Source organism: Pleurodeles waltl, chromosome 1_2 (assembly GCF_031143425.1).
Source record: "Pleurodeles waltl isolate 20211129_DDA chromosome 1_2, aPleWal1.hap1.20221129, whole genome shotgun sequence".
Taxonomy (NCBI): Eukaryota; Metazoa; Chordata; class Amphibia; order Caudata; family Salamandridae; genus Pleurodeles; species Pleurodeles waltl.
Window position 1 is genome coordinate 496693746 of NC_090437.1, and position 14049 is coordinate 496707794.

Sequence of the window (14049 nt, forward strand, 5' to 3'; positions counted from 1 at the left end):
TCTGAGACAGGAGACAAAAAATAAAACAATAATTATATATTGTTTTATTTTTCAGCTCCTGGCTTAGCCGGGGAGATGATGCAGATGAGGAGCCAACAAAAGGAGATCTAAAGGCCCTCAAAGTGAGGTCTTTGTGTTGGGCCCTGCTAAAAGTGAAACAAAGAAATCCCTCTCTCCCTTGCAGGCTACTTCTGCAAATGGAATGCCAGAAACGTGTTGAATTTGTAACAGGGTCCAAAAATTACTCCAGGGCAAATTCAGCATATTTAGTTGGGGACGGCCAAGATCTAGCTGAGTAATAATAGCTGCTGAATCTCCTTCATTTACTGCACTGGCACCATGTCAAAGAAAGAACATTCTATGCATTATTCTTCTAATTCACATGATATTAATATATAGAGATAATTCAATGTGTTAGAATAGTGTCTTCTGCAGGAGGTTATGGGTACCTAGCAGGGCAATGGTTTTATTCCAAGAAGGGACATCTCAGGATGTAATCCTTCTGAGACTCATAAAATGGGTGTCAATCGGTCTAACTAAGAGCATTTGTAACTCATAAAGTTCGAAAGCGACCTGATATACCGCAGCATGTGACAATTAAAGCAAAATATTACATTTCTATGTTTACTATAAAAAAATTAAAGATTTCAATTGCAGATAAAGTTGCAACTGCTTTGGGTTACATCATATAAAATGGAACATTTCTAACTACTGAAGCGCAGTATCTTGGGTGTATTTTTTAAAAAAAAACACAACACATTAATATTCAAATGCGTAATTATTTCTGAATTATGGGGAAAATCATATATTGGAATATTTGTGATTATTCAGAATTAAATATTAATTGCTCACAAAACACCTTAACAAATGTACTGTAGATATACGTTGTGGGTTTTGTCGTACAAACCCATTGTTTCTTTAAGTCCAGTGGAAAGCTTTGTATTAAATGATCCACCCAGCAGAGCGCAGTGTATGTTGCCCTATCTCAGTATGTATACATTGCATGTTTCTTTATTATACGTCACTTCAATATGTTTAAAAAATAAGGCTTCGTTTCTTCTTCGTACTTGTTAAAATGAATACTGCAAATGTAATGTTGTGCAGACACAACATAAATATAAATTTGTTTTGTTAATGTACAATTATTGGTCTAAACATTTATGCTTTACAGCAGTTGTCGATCAGTACGTTCAAAGGTACTGCCGTGATTCTCATGTACTTTGTGAGACTCATTTTCAATTGTCTGTCTAAATATACCTTAATTACAGTGAATATACATTTGATTAAGTTCAGTTTCAAGTGTTCTATGTAGGGAATGAAGTACATTTTGCCCAAGGTTCGTCAAGAAGTGGCCATTTCATTTTGCTAGAGCGCATTGGTAATCGTGCTGGGGAGCACTGAGTAGACAGTAGTGGTAGCTCTCTATGAGATATCACTCTGCCTGATTACCAGTGGCTCGGTGTTCCCACACCTGGATTTCCCAAAAAGGTGAGCACCGTACTTGTTGCCAGTCCGAAAATCCAGCCAGTAAATCACTTTGGAACTAGGATGTAAGTGCAGCACAGCTGCTGTCAATGTTCTCTGCATGATTTTCTTCTGAGGCATGAGGGGAGTGTGTAACGCTCCCTCCTGTCAGGCCACCTCCTCCTCTTCCCTCTGCCACCCTCCACGCCCACTCTCTCCAGCCATGCCCCCCTTAAGTCCCTCTGGTACTCTTGGTCTCATTTACCACCTGATGTGAGTCGGAGGTGTAAAGACACTATCTAAAATTATACATTCTGGCAACCTAGTATTTCTCTGCCTAAATCTGCCAAACTTGAAAGCAGGGCTTTAAGGGCCTTAAAGTTTTCTAGGTTTTCACACAGTCTGAATTTGTGTTTTCGCTACACACCCAATCTGTCGATAAGTGTTAAAGATGTTCATTGTGTTTTTTCTCAAATGGGAGTGGTATTTTTTACCTTTTTACCAATTACTAATGTGGATGTGGGTCAATTATATATTATGTTAAGGCCAACTTTTGTGAAACTTTGCAAAATTTGCTTCAAAAAGCAAACTAAGTGGCACATTGGCTGGCAGTATTATTAGTATTAGCTATTTAAGCTAGACACAACATGGGTTGTGAAATCTGCACTTTTTCAAATTATGTGGCCAATTATCTGCCATGTGGTAAATCCATAACTATACAGTAATGTTTGAGTAGTCCACTAGCCCTCGCTACGGTAGTTTTTAGCAGCAATTTATTTATAAAAAGTAAACAAAACCTACATATTAGAATTCCAATCAGTTCCCACTGTTATCTGAAATATGACGAAAACAGCTTTTTTCAGGTTAACTACTCCAAAATAAACGTAGTAGGAAAAAACATAACGAGTAATGTGCAAAATGTTCCTATATTGCCAGATTTCAGTGACATTTACAATCCACTCAGCATCGTTTTACCATGTGGTTTATGATGTCACCAGAACCTAAAGATGAAATATTGGAGCATACATGTTACACAGTTACCTGTAAAGCATGTGTGTGTGTTTAAATACATACAGACATACATACAAAAACATATGTATAGGAAACTGTACAATATGGTGTTGTAGAGGGGTGTGTAAAGTAGTTGGGTAGCTTAGTGACATGTAAGTGATCAATGTTCCTTTTTAAATTAAATTAACTTAATTAAATTAAACTGTAGCAACAAAGGTAATGTTTCTGCTGCTCCACAAGAGTGAGCACATATTGCTCTCTTGTGTCACTGTGCCCATTCACGCAGAGTATCTCCCCTTCCCCAAAGCCTGAACGCTGGGTAGTAGGCTTCCTGCAGCAGTGAAAAAGAAGCGTGTGGCTGGTAGGGCAATGGACATTGTGTCAGAAATGTCAAGTATCTAAACTATAATTCCAGCATCATCTTCATGATCCCCTCAACAATCCTGTAGTTGGGCCTGTTTTGAGCCCAAAACCTTTAATAAAAAAAAAAATCTAAGAGATTTACGAGGCCCTATCGACACACTGCACCACCAGAGCGTCATTTTATTTGTTCCTCTAGTGGCACAGTGTGCCATCCCATATTTACAAGGTCACACAAAGCCACCTTGTATGGCTTCTCATGGCTTTGTAAATATGGGCCCCTTACACGCATATAACTGTGTGTGGGGGGATTTAATGGGTGTTGCTGTGGGTGTTTCCATGCAAGACCCATGGAACGCTAAGGAATCTGATGCATTAAAATCTGGGAATGCTTAATTTCCTATGCCACCTCAGAGGTGGCATAGAAATTACGCAGCAAGAAAAAATATATTTATTTCTACCCATTCTTTCCTCTTTCTGCACTCTGCAGAACACATAGAAAGAGGAAAACACCTCCCTTCCTGCACAAAAACACTCATCCCCACAACACAGGTGTTCACATTGGCGCTAAGCAGCAATTTGTGTGCCAGAGCAGGGGGAGAGGACTGAAATGCAGTGTATCTTGTAGATACAGCTCATTTTTGCTCTTTCCTAGTGGTGCAGGGTGCCCAGGAAGACATTTGTGCACCACCCTGCACAACGGGGCTTGTAAATAAGCCCGTTTGTCTTTGTCGATTCTCAGGCATAGTAAGTGAGCAGGCAACCAATTTCAAATACATGTGTGGGACACTGGTCACTATGAGTTCCCCAGCTACATGATAACTTCTCTAAATATAGGGGTGTTTTGGTATGAAACATCTCATATTAATAAACCCTCACTGATTCCAGTGATGGATTTATTAATAAATGCAACCAGAGGGCACCTTAGAAGTGGACCCTGAAAAACCTACCAACTGCTAGTGAGCACACTGAACGGTTCTGGCCAGCTGCCACCAACAGACACAAATCTGCCCTCCCAGGGTGAGAGACCAGAAAACAAAAGCCTGTCTGGTCTGGGGTGTTACACACCCCTCCCCACAGGATGATCTGCATTCCAATGCAGGATCTTCAAAGAAGCCCACTGCCTTTGGTATGCAGATCTGGACTTCATCAGTTGAAAATGCCAACCCCCCTGCCTCGGGGCCCATCTGGCACCTTAACAGGCAGGAAAATTAGATATTCAGGGGGTGTGTCACTCTTCCAGGATAGACACACCCCTATGGTGGTCAGCCTAAAGGAGACACAACTTTAGGAATTCCACCATTTTGTGTGTGATGGAATTTAGGGACACTAGTTAGGGTGATGCTCACTCCTCAGTGGAAGTGGTACTCTAGGGGGTGTAGTGAGCCCATGGGTAAGTAGCCCATTGGGTACTTCTCTTCACTCACCCTAATGCCCCCTAAATTGAGTATTTAGGGGATCCCCTGCTAACAGATCATCAGTTCTTTGCTGGACACAAAAGAAGGTGTGGACAGGAATCCTGCTGAACCAGAGAACCAAGGAGCATGACTTACTTGGCACCAACCCTGCCGGCCTGTCTGCTGTACCCCACCCTCAAGGAGCAACTGACCTGTCCTGCCACTGCAGCCTCCAAGAAACTGGGAGAGCTGCCAGTGCTCTGGCAATCACCAGGAGGCTCTCCCTTTGAGTGCAGGAGCTGCTCCCCTGCATCTGCAAGCAACCAAGAAAGAACTGAGAAGACCAGGACCACCAGAAACCTGATGCCAGACATCACCCCTGCACCCGGACGCAGCAGCCTATGTTGAAGTGAGTGTCAGTGTGGTCCCCAGGCTCTCCAGAGACAACCCCTCCCCATGCTCACCCACTGTGGACTTCACGCTGGAGTCTGCAGCCTGTTTTGGCAGATCCCCTGCAACTGTGAGTGACCAAGAGACAAAAACCTGATGCCTTAGGACACCTATGCACCTGTCTGCCCTGGACCCAGGAGAAGAGCACCAAGGGTGTCCCCAAGTCTCCCCACCTCGCAGAACCTGAGCCCACTTGTTGGCTTGGTTAGACTGGATGCCCAGTCCATACCTGCAGAGTGCTTCTGCAGGCCGACTGCAATCACAAGGAACTCCAGCGCAGCAGACCAGTACCAGAAGAAACTCCTGCACACATGCTATACAGCCTGAGGAGGAGTGGACCGATGGTGTCCACCCATGCCTAAGGACCTTAAGGGTCCAGGCCTAATTTGGGTTCCCCAGTACTGACCTTCCTGTCCATCCCTGCAATGACTTTCTACCAGAACCGATTCCCATAGACTTGAAAGGGACACCCAACACCATAACACACCTCTGCACCCAGATGTACCAGAGCCTCCTGAGGTGACCTGTTGGTATGGCCTAGGACCTTGCCCCATACTCACCTCAAGCCTAGAAGAACAGTCCTGTAAGTCACTGCTGAGTGCCCATATGCAGTGCATGTGTTTCCCCCATGGAACAACATTGGCACTGAGACTGAAAAGCACCTCTGCACCCAGATGCCTCAATTGCCTCCTGAAGTCAACTGTTCGTGCTGCCTTGGACCTTGCCCCATATTTAACTTAACTCCAGAAAATAGATCTGTAGGTGGTCCCTAAGTGCCCGCATGCAGTCTATAGGATAACATTTGGCACCCAAAGCAGAAAGCACCTCTGCATCCATTTGCCCCAGTGCCTCCTAAAGTGACTTGTTGGTGCTGCTTTGGACCTTGCCCTGTACTTACCTTAAATCCAGAAGACTGGGTCTGTAAGTTGTTGCTAAGTACCAGTATGCACTATGGGGCATATTTATACTCCGTTTGTGCCAAATTTGCGTCGTTTTTTTCGACGCAAATTTGACGCAAAACTAACGCCATATTTATACTTTGGCGTTAGACGCGTCTAGCGCCAAAGTTTATGGAGTTAGCGTCATTCTTTTGCGTGAACACCTTCCTTGCGTTAATGAGATGCAAGGTAGGCGTTCCCGTCTAAAAAAATTACTGCGATGCTATTGCGTCGTATTTATACTCCCGGGCAAAAATGACGCCCGGGAGTGGGCGGGACTAAAAAACCCGCATTAGCGCCGGATTTTAACGCCTGGGTCAGGGCAGGCGTTAAGGGACCTGTGGGCTCAGAATGAGCCCAGAGGTGCCCTCCCAAGCCCCCAGGGACACCCCCTGCCACCCTTGCCCACCCCAGGAGGACACCCAAGGATGGAGGGACCCATCCCAGGGAAGAAAAGGCAAGTTGTGGTAAGTTTTTTTTTGTTTTTTTTTGTGGCATAGGGGGGCCTGATTTGTGCCCCCCTACATGCCACTATGCCCAATGACCATGCCCAGGGGACAGAAGTCCCCTGGGAATGGCCATTGGGCAAGGGGGCATGACTCCTGTCTTTGCTAAGACAGGAGTCATGTTAATGGCGTCTGGGCGCCTGAAAAAAATGGCACAAATCGGGTTAAGACAATTTTTTTGCCTCAACCTGACTTGCCCCATTTTGGGACGCCCAAACGCCATTTTCCCCTACGCCGGCGCTACCTGGTGTACGTCGTTTTTTGTCATGCACACCTGGCAGCGCCGGTCGGCTAGCGCCGGCTAACGCCATTCAATAAATACGGCACCCGCATGGCGCTTCAGAATGGCGTTAGCCGGCGCTAATTTTTTTGGCGCAAAACTGCGTTAGCGCAGTTTTGCGTCAAAAAGTATAAATATGGCCCTATATGTTTTCACCCCATAAGATTATATTACTGCTCCAAAAATTGCAGGGTGTCAACTTTTGAAAACTGTAGAAATTCATAACTCGAAAAGTACTCACCTGATTCCAGTGATCTTGGTATCAAAATTTAGATAAAGTGTGTTGTTTTTATAAAATGATGTCAGATATCTTTGACTGTTTCTCACAGTATGAGTGTGTGCTTTACATGTTTAGCACTACCCTCTGATATGCCAGCTTCATACAAGCAGTTATAGAACAATATACTGACGCACTCCCTCCATTATACCCACTCCCTAACTAACCTTGTGGAATTTGTGCACACAAAATTCTGCACAGTCCAAGTTTTGCAAATCAGAGCACTTGAAAACACAGAGTATTAACATTTTCTCCCTATTCTGAGGCAGAATAGAAAGGTAATACTACACACAGTAAATACCACGCCCAGCAGTATCAACATCTATCAGGTGCGGTATTACTGTACCCTTTACAGAGACACTCATAGTGAGGCCTTCAATAGAGAGTTTTGTAAAACATGAGAGCAGATAGAGACACAGTGCAGATGTAGACACAATGCATTTACCCAATTGGCCTGGCCCCAGTATCTTCACCTTCTCTCCTCCTACTAGCTTACCTTCCATTATATCATTTTACTTTGCTTCTAGCCTTTGTCAGCTTTCATTTCTCATCCTTGCAATGCTCCCACAATCTTGTCAACCTCATCGCCATTTATACAGTTGCCCTTGTTGAGCTCCTTTTCTAACTTCTGCTTTGACTTGCCCCCCTCCAGCTCTTTGTCCCGTATTCTCTCCTGTACTACTACCTTTCCTGAAGCGTATTTCTGAACCTTGTCTAGCCTGCTCCTCACTTTTCCATTCCTTCCTCTATCCACAATCCTCTGTCTTCATGTCTTTGTCCTCCTGCCTCTGCCTTTTCCTTTTCTCTCCCTTAACCATTTCACTAATCCTTTATGTGAAATCCTCCTCTCCATCTTCCTCCAAGTTGCTCCAGGTTTTCCTCTGCATTCTCACTTCTCTCCTTTACTTATTTGCTTAGACTCTCCCTTTAATACTGGTGGGAATGTTTCCCTTCTTAGACCCCTCTTCTACTCCTCCCTTAGCACCAGCTCCACCTTTTTTGTTTAGTGTGCCATGTCCCCAGTCCTTCCCCCATTAGTCCAATCTAGCAACCTCACTACTGATTTCTGTCTAACATACTTTTTTGCTGTGGACCCTGCTGACACCTTTCCCTCTGCCTTTATCCTGTTTGCCCCCGTTACTTAATTTCTGCTCCTGTGACTCTCTTCCCTCTCTTTCTGGACCAATGTTCCCTCTCCATTCACCCTATTGCTTCTGCTTTGAAAACTCCAATATCTTTATTCCCACTTTTCCCTGTGAATTATCTGTCTCAGTCTCCTTCACCAACACATCATCTGTGCATTGCACCTGTTGCAATACACTGACCTGCGCTTCCCCTCATACTTTACTCCATCTCCTCTTTCCAAACACCATCCTCCAGTTTGTCCAGTACCCTGCACACCGGCTCTTAACTAGCCTTCATTTCTGGCAGTGTTGATTAGATGGCTTTCATTTCTACCATGGTTGCTAGCAATGACTGTTAATTCTGCCTACATTTCATACTCCCTACCTCTAACCCTCAAATCCTCTTGTCTCTCACTGCCATTGGTCCTAACCATTACCCCTTCTGCCTTCCTTGACTGAACCACTAGCTCCCCTTTCTCAATGCCTCTCCTGGTCTCCAACATGGACTCCCTTCTTTTGTTTCCTAGTGTTGTAGTGGCTCACATGCATTTCCTCTGAAATTACCCACCCGCCCCACTCTATTCACCTCAACACCTTGTTGCTCTCTAATTGGCCCTGGTAGCCTAGTGGGCATGTTCACCTTTCACTATTCCCCGAGGGCCTAGTAGTATAACTGGTGTAATTTCCTATTTACCTGGTGCCCCAAATACAAACACTTACCACATACTTTGTTTGATAACTGTTTGAAAAGGTCTCTCTGAAGGGTCAACCCAAACTTTTACCTTCCTCCTCTTCTTTTCTGACCTTATTTTTGCTGACTTTAGAACTCTGAACACTTTACCACTTTTAGCCAGTGCTAAAGTGCATGTGCTCTGTCCCTAAGAACATGCTAACATTGTCTCATACCCAAGTGGCATATTTAATTTACTTGTAAGTCCCTAGTAAAGTGCACTACATGTGTCCAGGGCCTGTAAATTAAATGCTACTGGGGGGGCCTGCAGCACTGATTGTGCCCAAATAAGTAGCCCCTTAACCATGTCTCAGGGCTGCCATTGCTAGGTCTGTGTGTGCAGTTCCACTGCCACTTCGATTTGGCATTTTAAAGTACTTGCCAAGCCTTATACTCCCCTTTGTCCACATATAAGTGACCCCTAAGGTAGGCCCTAGGTAGCCAATGGGGCAGGGTGCTATGTAGGTAAAAGGCAGAAAAAAATACTTATGTGTTTAAAATGTCCTGGTAGTGAAAAACTCATAAAGGCATTTTCCACTACTGTGGGGCCTGCTCCTCTCATAGACTAGCATGAGAACTGCCCTCATATACTTTTGAGTGGTAGATTCTGATCTGGAAGGAGTGACCCTGTCATGTTTATTATGGCCAGAATGGTAATAGAAAATCCTGCTTAGTGGTGAATTTGGATTTAATATTACTATTTTAGAAATGCTACTTTTAGAAAGTGGGCATTTCTCTGTACTTACTGACATCTGTGCCTTACAGCCTGTCTCCAATCCACGTCTGGTCTGTGTTGGTTGACAAGTTGTCTTGTGCATTCCACCCACACAGCCATAATCACATGACACTCAGTCACATCTGCATTCACATTTCAAAGGCCAGTGGCCTGCCCTCAAACAAAGGACTGATATCCCCCAACAGGGATCCTGGCAGACAGGGCTGGGCTGAAAGGGGAAAGACTAATCTGGACTGCTTTGCTGAGAAGGACTGCTGCCCTGCTTGTTGCCCTGCTGCCCTGGTGGCCTCTGACTTTGCTGGAAGGACTCTGTCTTCCCCAAAAGTGCTCTCCAAGGGTTTGGATTGAGTTTGCCTCCTGTTGTGAAGTCTCGGAGACAGCAAAGACTTCATTAACTGCCTTTTAGCTAGGTTTCCGACCTCTGCGATGGCAGGAACAACTTCAGCGACACCAGCACCGATGCTGCAGCCTGCTGCCACTCCATGGACATTGCTACATGCAATGACCTTGGCCCGCAATGCAAGTCCGTCGTTGCCGCGACAACGCTGACGTCACGCAGGGTCATGGCAACACTGCAAAGTTGACATATCACGTCTTGACCTACTGGATCCATCAACCCAACCGGGTCACAAGGAACTGATGCATCGCCAGAGACGCTGCACCAGCTCCCCCTGCAACCGGAGGGAACCAATGCCTCACCTCCCCTGCATTGCAGTGCGGAATCAACACCTCATCTCCCTAGACACTGTTAGGGACTGGCCCCAGCGATGCCTCATCTCCCTGACTGCGTGTGACATCTTTGTTTCTTCGTTTTCAAAAGGTACTGTACCTGGGGGTCCGTGCGACTTCATGACCGGCACCTGTGGCATTAGATTATTGGGAATGACTTCATCAATGACGCCGTGATAGCCCAAGTTGGAGCTATTGTGTTTCATAGCTTTTGAGTGGAATTTAATCTTTACAAATTCATAACTTTGCTTGTGTACATCGGAGTTTTATCATTTTTACCTTATTTTATTCAGATCAATATTATCCATTTTTCTAAACATGTGAGGTGTATATTTGTGGTGTTTTCACTGGGTTAATGAATGAGTTATTGCACAAATACTTTACACATTGCCTTCTAAGTTAAGCCTGCCTCCTCTGTGCCAAGCTAGGTGAGGGTAAGCACAGGATAATTTGGGTTGTGTTGTGCCTTACCCTGACTAGGAGTCTGGTCCCTACATGGACAAGAGTATATACATCCAACCAGACCCAATTTCTAACAATAACTTGTTCTTGTCACACAGTAGCCATTCTAACTTTCCTTTAGAGTTTCTCCTAGTGGCCCAGTGGCAGCACCGTCTCTCCTCTTCTGTCCCACACCTGCCTGTTGTTCCTAATTTACTTAAAGTTATCTTTGTCCCTGGTGGTCTAATGGCCAACCACCCCACATCCACTATTCGTCACCTTCCTCCTCCCTCTTGACCCTTCCCTAACCTGCAAAACCAGCATTGACCATTTGGTCCCTGAACATACTCATCCAACAATCTCCTCTATTCATGACCTCCGTCCCTGAATGAGCAGAGAATGGCTGCCTCTTGCTGCAGTGTGCTTTGCTCTCCCACCCTTCATGTTGTTCTTGACCACTCATCAGGCACAAAGGGAACTGCCTTTTCTTAGCAGGCCTTTTGAGGCACATGGCAAATGAGGCCACATCATCAGGTGCTTCATTACTCCAGATGATGACCCAAGACACTTTATTTTGCTCATCTTACCCCATCCACGCACAGAAAGAACATTCCTACTTCACAGATAAAGGAATCCCTATCCATAGCTGACACTGATACCTCTCTCCAATCAGGGCCTTGACATATAGCAAGGCTCAAGCAGGGGGAGGCAAAATAAGACAAGGCTAAACTACTTGCTAGGTCCTGCTTGTAAAGTAGATCCTTGTACAACACCATTTATGCAAAGCATGCATGTAGGATTTACTTTCTACTGGTTATTTACAGAGCAAAAATAAAATCATTAACCTTCTTCCGCACATCCCCTTTAAGGTCAATAAGAGGTAAAGTGCTCAAAGAGCAACAAGAGAAGAGAAACTGAGGAGGGGGTCGGTGTGAGTAATTCTGTGAGTAATGCTGTGAATGCAGGACCATGACTTTGATAGTCATAGATGCCTTGCTGATGAAAGATAGCACATTACTATTACTGCTGGTCAGCCACTCTGCATGAAACCCTGTTTCCAGTTAAAGTGCAAGATGCAATACTCTACTCAAAAATGTGTAAATACATTGAGGTATATTAAGCACAACAGTTATTGTAACACAAGAATGCTTTCTAAGACGAAAATTAATTGTTGATCTCCTTGTCATCACGTGGCACATGTGCAAGAGAATACTCTTTATGTCGTAGGTAAATGCTTGGATTTGTTATAACGTCATCTCAGTACACCCATAACTGTCATTTGATTCCATAAACAAGTAATTCTTACATCATTTGCTGTCACTCACTTCATGTTAGTAGTTCCACGGCTTGGTTAAATAGTCTTTCAAAGTGTTCATTAAAATTCTTTAAGGTGGCCAAAATGGCAACAAAACAAGAGTAAGATCCCAGTCTTCTACTTCTGACCTGGTGAACTCATTGTCTTGGAAATTCCTAATGGGGCACAGCAAGACGGGATCAGGTTGGGGACAACATACTGCCATTACCGATGGCTGGATAGATGCAACATGATCGATCAGAGGCCTGGGGGGAGGTGCAGTGAGCAGAGGAGGGCACAAAGTATAGACAAGATGATGCCCGCGCATCTTTGGTAATCCATGGATCCAGCACGGCACCGAGTCCTGACAAGCAGGAATCATGCCCTGGAACCACCCTCATTGGAGAAAGATGGAGGATGGCGTGGGGCACATACCGAGCAATGATGGCTCTCCTCCTCAGGGAGCCAGAGCAGGACAGTGCAGAAACGAGAATCTCTCCAGGGACACCCAAGTGATGGTATGAGGGCGCCATTGCATGCCACAAGGAAATTGCTTCCCCCATATGCTCAGTATCCAACAAAAGAAAACCAGTTAGGCAGCTATTTTTAAGAGGCAGAGCAATGAAAGAAGTTAGGCCTTAAGTGGTGAGGAATCAGTGGTCTAAAACTGTGCAGCACCTATGACCCTCATTATACTCACAAGTCACGAAACATAATGAATTCAAGCATGCAACAATGGGAGGACTCATTCTTAGAAAATGTGGGTAACAACAGAGAAACGCCCTCCATCATGCCCTTCAAAGTGGTCCAGGAACCTTCAAACCACATAACAGGAGCATAGATGACCCAAGCAGTCCCAGATGCAAAGTCTCTTGGGAAAGTGAGGTTGTGTCTCTCAATAGCAGCAGCAGAGCATAAGGCAAGCTAAAACAAGAAACCAGAGAGACTGCTAATTGACTAGGCCCCTTCCAATTTTGAGACACCAACAGACATAAAAGTGATAGGGACACCACATCAAAAGATATGCTTTCTAAGTACACATAAAAAGAAGCTGGACACAATGATGAGACCTTAAGCTGGCAGGGAAGAGGGACGGGAGCCCTCTCTCAGCATTCATTACAAGGAGACTCAGCTGGCTGTAACAGCAGTACCTTCTTGAAGGTCCTGTGCTACAATATCAGACAGAACATCTTAGCACTGTGAAAGGAAGCTACAAAGGACATAGGTGAGAGGAAACAGGATGTGACAGACCTGGGATGCTCCTAGACCCTTTTAAAGACTCTGTAGATGCCACAGAGGAGATTGTGATTGTATTGACAGAGCAGAATTAGATCTGCAGTTCCACTTTGAAGACCTAGAGAATGTCCCGAATATCAAATTTCAGAATATGCTGGGCTCAAAGGGGAACAGAGAAGTTGACCTAGGATGGTATATCCTGAGTCCTATTCGATGTCTCTGTCCAAGACATCAAAGTATCATTTTAAAGAAAAAGAGGATATTATGGTAGCATCAAATCTATTGGCATGATCAACCAACTTTGAGGGGGAAAAACCTGCCTGCTTTTTTGAGGGGGGAAAACTGTAATTGTATGAACATCTAGTGCCAAACGCACTCAAGAAGAGATGTCTCCTTCAACCAGATACCAGCCTACTGAGAGAGAAAAGAACAATATGCAGAGGGTGACACCCAATAGACTCATTTTCACATGGAATGATACAGATTACCAAATATGCTCACTGAAGCACAGAGCATTCTTGTGCTCGCAGATGCCCCCGAGGGAGTGGCGTTATCAATTTCAGAATCCAACCAAAATCTTCCTAGTTGCCACAGAAAGGGACTAAAGTGAGAGGCAGGATAGACACCATGAAACCCTGATTGGAAGAAATCCTGCAAGAAAGAAAAGCTGTCATAATTAGACAGCAAAGTAAGATGAAGACAGAGTTAAAAGAGACATACAACAAGACTTCATGCCATTAACAAGCACTGGTAACACTGCTGGGGGTAGAAAGAATAATGTTTTCAGTGGGAGCACGTTGAGACAATGTGCTATCAAGAATGGATGAGAAAAGGTCAGGGAGGAGGGTGGGTCTTTTGGATATGACATTATAGGATGGGAATAGCTCACCTCTTGACTAGGCATGTTGGGAGATAACATTGGGTGATTTCAAGGAGTTTATTTTTTTCCCAGATTAAAAGAGGAAGGGGGCCCTCTGCAGAGTACTTATACCTCAGAGAGAGTTAACCATGGGCCCTTCTTGGCTATGCCAAGCAGGGTCCCCCAAGGGATGATCTTAAACACTACAAGGTAGACA